The 8,795-nt window shown below is 40.4% G+C and overlaps 1 non-coding gene across 1 annotated transcript; it reads right to left on the reverse strand.

Moving 5' to 3' along the window:
- Positions 1-4,734: 4,734 nt before the first annotated feature.
- Positions 4,735-4,840, reverse strand: LOC137503040 (U6 spliceosomal RNA). Its single transcript, XR_011019013.1, has one exon. It is a non-coding gene; the product is annotated as a U6 spliceosomal RNA (small nuclear RNA).
- Between the last annotated feature and the right edge of the window lie 3,955 nt (positions 4,841-8,795).

Raw genomic sequence — 8,795 nt, forward strand, 5'->3', positions numbered from 1 at the left:
TCAAAAGCTAATGTTCGGAAAAGGTTGGCCTTCGCCCGGAGAAATGAACACAAACCCAATATTTGGGGGAGGAACATCCTTTGGTCCGATGAATCCAAGTATAATAGGTTTGCCTCAGACGGAAAAGTCTATGTGCGCCGCCCACCAAACCTGGAATTTAATCCCAAGTACACTTTAAAAACTGTGAAATACGGTGGCGGAAGTGTTACGGTATGGGGATGTTTTTCATGGTATGGCCTTGGTCCAATACACCGTATCAACGGCATAATGAACGTAGAAATGTACAACGACATCTTAGCAAATGTGATGCTGCCTTATGATGGAGGAAATGCCGCTGAAATGGAAATTTCAGCACGATAACGATCCAAAGCATACTGCAAGGATCATAAGGCAGATTTTTCAATATCACCATATCGAAGTATTAGAGTGGCCACCTCAATCCCCTGACGCATCATCCATCGAGAACTTATGGGAGATCGTAGACAAGAGAATTGACCGCTCAAAAGCTACGTCTTTAGATAAACTTTGGGAAGAAATCCAGAGAGCCGGGCAGCGACGAATGCAGGCGTTTAGTCGACTCTGTGGGTAAGAGGTGCAGGGAAATCCTAAAAAATAAGGGTTACACCACGAAGTACTAATGCACTCCTATGCAAAAACGACTGTTCCTGTAAATTTCATAAGACTTAGATCAAGTACAAAATATTTGTGTCAATTGGCTCTATTTTTTTGACCTTGTGGTCTGGTATTATTTTGAATATTATTGATTAGTTTCAGTTGTGTTATCTATATAACTGACTGTGGTACAATGTGACTCTGTTGTAATGGTTCCTGTACAACGTAAAATTTTGTTTCCATCATAGTACAAACATGTCTAGTAATAAATTTGCACTTTATTCTAAACCTTTGCCAGGTGGCTCTATTATTTTGACCACCACTGTATATATTGGGTTAGTCGATATGCAGTTTCCATCTTTTGGCATCTAATTTCATTGGCCCCTTTTTTTCGAGTCAATTTCAATTTCCTTGAAGATACTTATATTGAGATACTCGTTTAACTTTTCCATACTTTGTCTACATGAATTTTGATGCATGTTTGTGCAGGTCATGTGTTACAAAAGATGTAGGATTATTACTATTATTATTAGGTTCGCTTTGGGCTACTAGAGACCACGAGGCTCGTCTTAACTCTTAGTTAGGGTCTTTACTTTTCCTTGGCCCAGGACGCTTTAATTTTCTGGCTAGTGCCTGCTTCCTCCCATCCGTCCACTTAGTTCTGGTGGTCCCTTATACTTTTCTTGTTTGTGAGGGACAGTGAGGAGACTCCCTGCAGGATCGCCTGTCGGTACTGAGATCGGTTCTGTGTGGCCTCAAATGGGAAATTCAGTTCCTCTAGGTTTGCTTTTACTGAGGTGAACAATTGGTCTTGAAAGACTTTCCTCTACTTGTCACTGTGGGGATTCTGTTGGAGAGCCTACTGAGTTTACAGGCGGGTCATGGGCCCGTAGAAGGTCGTCGCGATTTTCGTGTAAAAAGCCAACCTTCCAATTAAAAACACGTCAATACCAGTCGTTAGAGAGGAAACCTATCAACTCACCCAACATGCTAAACACATTCACGTTGTTCCATCAATATAAGCTTTGGAAAAAGAACAAATGCATCAATACTAATACACCATTCGTATCATCAGTAAACATCCTAGACTTTACTTCCGATAACGACATGTCATGGAAAACGCTTATTACGAACTTCTTTCTTTTTTTCTACCGCTTTTTCCCACACCTGTGGGGTAGCATGTGGACTTGGCCTTGTTTCGCGGCCGGATGCCCTTCCTGACGCCAACCCTATATGGAGGGATGTAATCACTATTGCGTGTTTCTGTAGTGGTTGGTAGTGTGGTGTGTTGTCTGATAATGAAGAGGAGAGTGTTGGGACATACACAATCACCCAACCTCTGAGCCAGAAGAATTAATCACAAGCGATTAAAATCCCCAACCCGGCCGTAAATCGAAACCGGGACCCCCTGAACAGAACGGCAGTACGATGACCGTTCAGCCAACGAGTAGGACAAAACGCATATTACGAACATCGCACCCAAAAATCTTTCTCTGCATTGGACATGCTGGGCGGGTACAAATACTTATTTCCTGAAAAACCCTTAAGAAATGCTAGTAGAAGCTCTGGTTTTTACTCATTTCGACTATTGTGACGCGATTTATCGAGATGCTGGGCGCGCATTATTGAGCAGATTGCAACGTGGTCAAAATGAATGTGCGAGTTACGTCTGTGATCTGATGTACTATGACTATGTAACTCCTCCATACAACCACCTTTCTTCGCCCCGACTAGAAATCCGTCGGACTGTGCATAAACTATGCCATTTCCATAAAACCCTTCATTATTCACAGCCATTTACCTTACTTTATATTTCAAATACCTCTCATCCTATCAGAGTTTTAACACCAGATTGACAAATAATTGTATTCTTGCTTTACCTACCACGAACTGCAATTTACGATAATTCATTCACAGTAATTGCCTGCTGTGAGTGGAACCTCCTTCCCGAAAGCATCAGAGGGGTAAACGTTATTCGTACTTTCAAAGAAGCACTTTGAAGACATTTTATGCACCAATACTTATCATATGTAAACTTAATGCTGCTAGTCACAATGCCATTGTCACGGATGACCTGGTAGAAGATTAGTTTGAAAACTTTACGCGTTTTAGTCTTCAAATTTTATTAAATTATTCTACACTACCTCTTTTTTATATGTAGGATATTATTTTTAAGAATTGTTCCGTTTATTACACTTAATTTATTTCAGCTTTATTTTTGATTACTCATCATTGAATTTAATTTGTATTTCATCTAATTAGTGTAAACTAATACAATGTCATGTACGTATAATTCAGTGCTTTGTTGGGTGGAAGAGAAGCTCTGAGGGCCTTAATGATGCCAGGTAAAATAAAACATTATTCTTACTAGATTACTATTTTTGTACACTATTTGTTGGTGATATACAAGGTCTCAGTAAGGAATCCCAGCAAATCCAATCACAATAGAGGTATGAGATCCACGTCTAAATTAAAGCCGATCTACGCTTCTATTGTGAATGCTCATGCTGATACATATTACGGCCAAAAACAAATTCTCATGAAATTTGATATTGTTCCAATTGAGAGGTGCACAATGTGTGGTGTGGTGGCTAGAGGTTTGCATTATCGATCTGTGCTTTGTACGTCATTCTCGTGAAATGTGATACCGTTCCAATTGTGACTGGACAATATATGGTGGATATCGATTTGTATTCTCTATCTGTGTTCCGCAATTAACGAACAAAAGTAAAATTTAAAATAGCCTGAGACTATGCAAATAAATAACTCACTCAAATTCACACAAATTCATGCACTGCTGGGAAGCCTATATTCGGACAAACATCTAAAATATGTTCCTCTCGTTACTGCGTCGTGTAACAGCGGTTATTGTGATAAGGCCACACAGTAGTGATTTCCCCCTATTCTTTATGTCATACTGGGCTGCAAAGTTAACCATATCACCTGTGTGGGACGAGTTTACTAAATCTGGTTTTAATGGATCACGTCCTTCTTGTTTTCCTATTATTATTATTATTATTATTATTATTATTATTATTATTATTATTATTATTATTATTATCATCATCATCATCATCTGTTTACCCTCCAGGTTCGGCTTTTCCCTCGGACTCAGCGAGGGATCCCACCTCTACCGCCTCAAGGGCAGTGTCCTGGAGCTTCAGACTCTTGGTCGGGGGATACAACTGGGGAGAATGACCAGTACCTCGCCCAGGCGGCCTCACCTGCTATGCTGAACAGGGGCCTTGCGGGGGATGGGAAGATTGGAAGGGATAGACAAGGAAGAGGGAAGGAAGCGGCCGTGGCCTTAAGTTAGGTACCATCCCGGCATTCGCCTGGAGGAGAAGTGGGAAACCACGGAAAACCACTTCCAGGATGGCTGAGGTGGGAATCGAACCCACCTCTACTCAGTTGACCTCCCGAGGCTGAGTGGACCCCGTTCCAGCCCTCGTACGACTTTTCAAATTTTCGTGGCAGAGCCGGGAATCGAACCCGGACCTCCGGGGGTGGCAGCTAATCACGCTAACCACTACACCACAGAGGCGACATTATTATTATTATTATTATTATTATTATTATTATTATTAAAAATACATCGCAAATGGGAATATACCGGTGGGAATGGCCACTTCCAGTCGTCTAATAATAAAGTAAATTTAACATAATTACCCAACAATAACATCAGCAAACAACAACATGAGTACAACTAGCAATTGCATGAAAAAGAAAGAAAGAAAGGATTACAAGAAATACTACTAGTTTGACATTCTATATCAAGCATCATATACAGAAACATACACAAAAGTATTTTCAGTGCTTAACACTACGGCTTACAATAGTATAGGTTAAGCTTAAAAAAATGCTATTTCTTCGGGGCGTCGACCTTATAGAGATCTTTTACCCCTACTTGCACCATGTGATATGAACCTGCGTGTAATTGGAATGGAGGAAGTGTAGAGTGTTGAATGTGAGGAAAGGAACGTTAAGGACGAAACAAACACCCAGTCCCCAGGCCAGGAATATTAATCATTACAAACAAAAACCCTGACCCAGCCGGGAATCGAACCCGGGGCCGCCAGGTGACAGGCGGACGCTTTGCCCCCCACACCGCGGGGCCGGGAAAAACATGAAGAACGCTTCACGATTTTGCGTGTCATCTTTGCGCAGAGCCATGTTAATCTTCTCTGTATCGTTCCAATTTTAGTATATGTACCGCCGAAACGAGTACTAGGTTGAGCTTAACATTACAAGAGATGATGAAGTAAAGTTAAAAACATAATTATCCAACTAAAACAACAACAACATCAACAACAACAATATTACAACAAGCAATTCAATGTCTGGAGTTTATCTGTTATAGCAAATACAGTAGAGACAATACACGACACTGAGCGAGATATCGAGGGACAGCTATTGGAGCTCACTCTAGCGGATAGACCTGAACGGTACTGATTCTGTCATAAGAGCACGTGTATTTTTGTGTGAAGCTTTTGGTGTTATTTATGCGTTTTCAGTGAGTTGACATAATTAAATAGTAGCGTGTGTCATTCCTTGATATCTCCTCTCAACATGAGGGGAAAGGTATGTGCTGTGTTTGGCTGCAGTAATTACGAAGTAGAGAAAAATGCGCACTCGTTCTTCAGGTTCCCTCGTGACAGGAACATGTAAGTAATATTGTGTTTGCATATATATTCTTCCAGTGACAGAGATTTTTATAGTACTTCATAATCTTCTGACCTGCTCGACCCATGTTTTAACGGGCTTAAAATATAATACGCATATTTTATTGTATAGTGCAGCAGTTAACCTTCAATACCGATGTGTTGTTGTAGGTGTGAATCTGTGGGTTTTGAAATGTCACAGAAGCGATTTGGATAAAGTGTACAAGAAAGAAGGGACGTTACGCTTGTATAAGAATTATAAGATCTGTTCAGATCATTTCCAGGCCAGCGACTTTAAAAATCCTCGACTATACAGCCAAGGGTATGTTACATTTTTACTCTAATTGTACGTAAATATTCCTCAAAGCATCACTATCGACAACATTTTCAAACTTTTCTTTCTTTTATCCCTCTTCTCAGATTAAAGCCGGGATTTTATAGATTTTCTTTCTGTTAGTAGGATTCATGTTAAGAGGAAAATTGTCCAGCTATTAAATGTTAATTCATTCCATCATATGTGTAAGGAATGTGCCTATATTTTTATTGACAAATGTCTTAATGTGATGATACATTGTTTTTAAATGAGGAAAAAAGACAAATCCAACCGTAAGATTTCAGGCAGGTATGCTAAAGCTAAAAAAGTAATGCATAAATGAAAGATCAAACCATTTCACAGCAGTCCATTTCACACCTTGTTTATATGTCTAATTTCAGTCTTTGAATAATAACCTTTTAAATAATTCTTCATTCATTTATCCAGAATTGCTTTAGCAACTTCGAAGTTAATATCTCAATACCACTGTCTTTCTAGACGTAATTTATTTATCCATTTCCGTATATACATTTCCACTGATATTTGAATTTAGCGCGATTTGTTCAGGTCAAGTCACTAGGAGCGCCACCGTCGAATTGTCTCCCATTTTAGCAAGGCGAAATCCGTAAGTGTCGTGTATTGTCTCTACTGTATTTGGTTATAGCTCACAAACGTGGATTATTGGTGTATGTGATAAGGAACGTCAGGAGGGATTTGAGGTGTGGTGCTGGAGGAGGATGTAAAATATGTCATGGACAGTAAATCTCACAAATGAAGACATTCTTAGAAGAATACGTGACAAAAACCCTTTACTATCAACAATAATAAAGATTATAATTTTACAGTAAATGTTACGGGAGCAATGGTTCAAGGTAAGTGTGCAAAAGGTAGACCAAGACGGTAATACTCTAAAGAGATCAGAGAATATGTAGGAGCAGGCTCATATGAGGAAATGAAGAGATTAACAGATAACAGAGAGGAGTGGAGGAGATCAGTTGCTCCCAACAAATCTTCCAATTGAGAATTAAGGAGAAGTATGTTGTTATGTAACATGACCCATTACATTAATAATACTGTTGTATGTCCGGCGCTCCCTTCTCGCTCCGCCAGCCAGCTACACGCGCGCCTGGTGTCATTCTTCTAGCCTCGACGCGCAGCCCTCAGTGCGCGTGCCTGAACATCGTGTGTGTACTATAAAGAGGAACTCCCAGCCTGTCCAGAGGCCCACTTGCCCCGGTGTCCAGCTCCAGAATACACCCTACGTCGAGCACGGAGGCTACTCCTCTTGAAAATGTGCTTCGACCAGGTGGACTGAATTTCTGGCAGTACGAGGTCTCACCTCTGGTCACCGCTCCTCTTATTCCGCTGCCCATATCCAGTCATACTATTACATACTGTTATATTTCCCTAATTAATGCAAGCTCCCTTGGTTTCGCTAAGTAAAATTCTTCCTACATTGAACTTGCTTTTATGAACTCAGCAAGGAAGGACTTTCCAAAACATTTATGTCAGTACTTCTGATAGTTTTCGACTATCGACTTTTCATATCAAGGACTATCTTTTCGAGATAGAAGTGGATGTAAATACTGTAAACTTGTATATAGTGTACAGAAGATAGACTCTTTCTCAAGATTCCTAATTCATTTTGCTTCAAGTTAAATTTCAGTTTTATTTGTGTAAATAGTGTATTTTGCATTTGAAGCGAATAATAAAGTTGTGTTTTGTAAATCTCAACCTTGGTTACAACAAATACGAATTTAATGTTGAACTTACTTATTAAACAGGCTGCCTGACTGGGGCGATAAAGGCGCCCTAGGTTCACCCGGAAGAACGTAGGTTCGATTGACCGTCAGGAAGTCGAAAAATTTAAGAAACAAGATTCCCACTTCCGGATGTGCAAATGGATCTGAAGTCACTCAGCCTACACCAAAAGCGAATAGGTACTAGATTAATTTCCGTGAACAAAGGCATCAGAAAAACAGCTAAGCCTTTGCCTTCCACTACTCCAGCTGCCTCTGTGGATCAGTGGTAGAATGTCGGCCTCCGGATCCCAAGATAGCGGGTTCAAAACCGGCAGAGGTAGTCGGATTTTTGAAGGGCGGAGAAATGACCATTCGACACTCCATGGCGTACGATGTCGGCATGTAAAACATCTCAGGTGACACATTTGGTGTTTAACCAACAAAATTCATTAAATCTCAGCCATAGACGCCCAAGAGAATTTCGGTTTACTCAGATTGCCATCTAGTAGGCTTAGAGTAAAAAGGAACGTCGAAATTGATGAGCAGACAGCCAGATGGCGTCAAATCGAAATGCCTGCACACGGTAGCTGAGGCCATATACGATTATTATTATTATTTTTATTTTCCACCACTCCAAGAGCGTTCATGACCTTACGGAGATACGTTTGCTTCTTTCCTCGCTTTGCTTAATTATAAAGAGTGCATTTGTACGTGCAGTTCATCGCAAGGATATTGTCAGTATTTGCTGCCAGTATTCACTTGTATACGAAGATTAAAGTACTGTAATAGGAACACAACTCCATGGTGTCACTCTTATTTAAAAAAAAATAAAAATATCCCTTCACTGACACGTTGCCCGTAAATTACGATACATACCGGGTACGCTCAATCTTGGCTTTTGCTGAAGGTTTGTAACAATAGACAGGTTTCCTTCCACTACGCAATGAGCATATTCAATTCTACTCCAGCAAGGCTAATCCCGCCGACACGTGGAGTCGCTGATGTAGATCTGTTTCCTGCATTAGTTTTTATTCAACACTAGGTCCTCCTGAAGTCCCAGTTCATTGATATCGAGATGACGAAGTCCTAACATCTGCCACGAGGAAAGGTTAAGGTTTCTTCCCGCATACTCACTTCTTCTCTTCATGACATTGCCAGACCATCGTAGTCTAGAATCCTCAATCTTGGCTTTCACACTTATCACCTTTACCCGTTTCTGATCCTATCCTTCCTTGACACACCGTATGCTCATCGCAGCTTTTTCATTTCTACCACCTTCAGTTTTTTCTTCAGAGGCATTTTACATTGCCACTGTTTGGTGGAATCCTCTTGTCACACAATACTTTCGTTATTACCGCAGTAAATAGTTAATAACTGTCACATAATTCACATAAATCATATAAATGGGCTTGTAAATAAATGGTACAGACCTCCGCACATGGTTGTGAGGGTATTTAGGGTTGTAGT

This window comes from Anabrus simplex, chromosome 14 (assembly GCF_040414725.1).
Source record: "Anabrus simplex isolate iqAnaSimp1 chromosome 14, ASM4041472v1, whole genome shotgun sequence".
NCBI classification, from domain to species: Eukaryota; Metazoa; Arthropoda; class Insecta; order Orthoptera; family Tettigoniidae; genus Anabrus; species Anabrus simplex.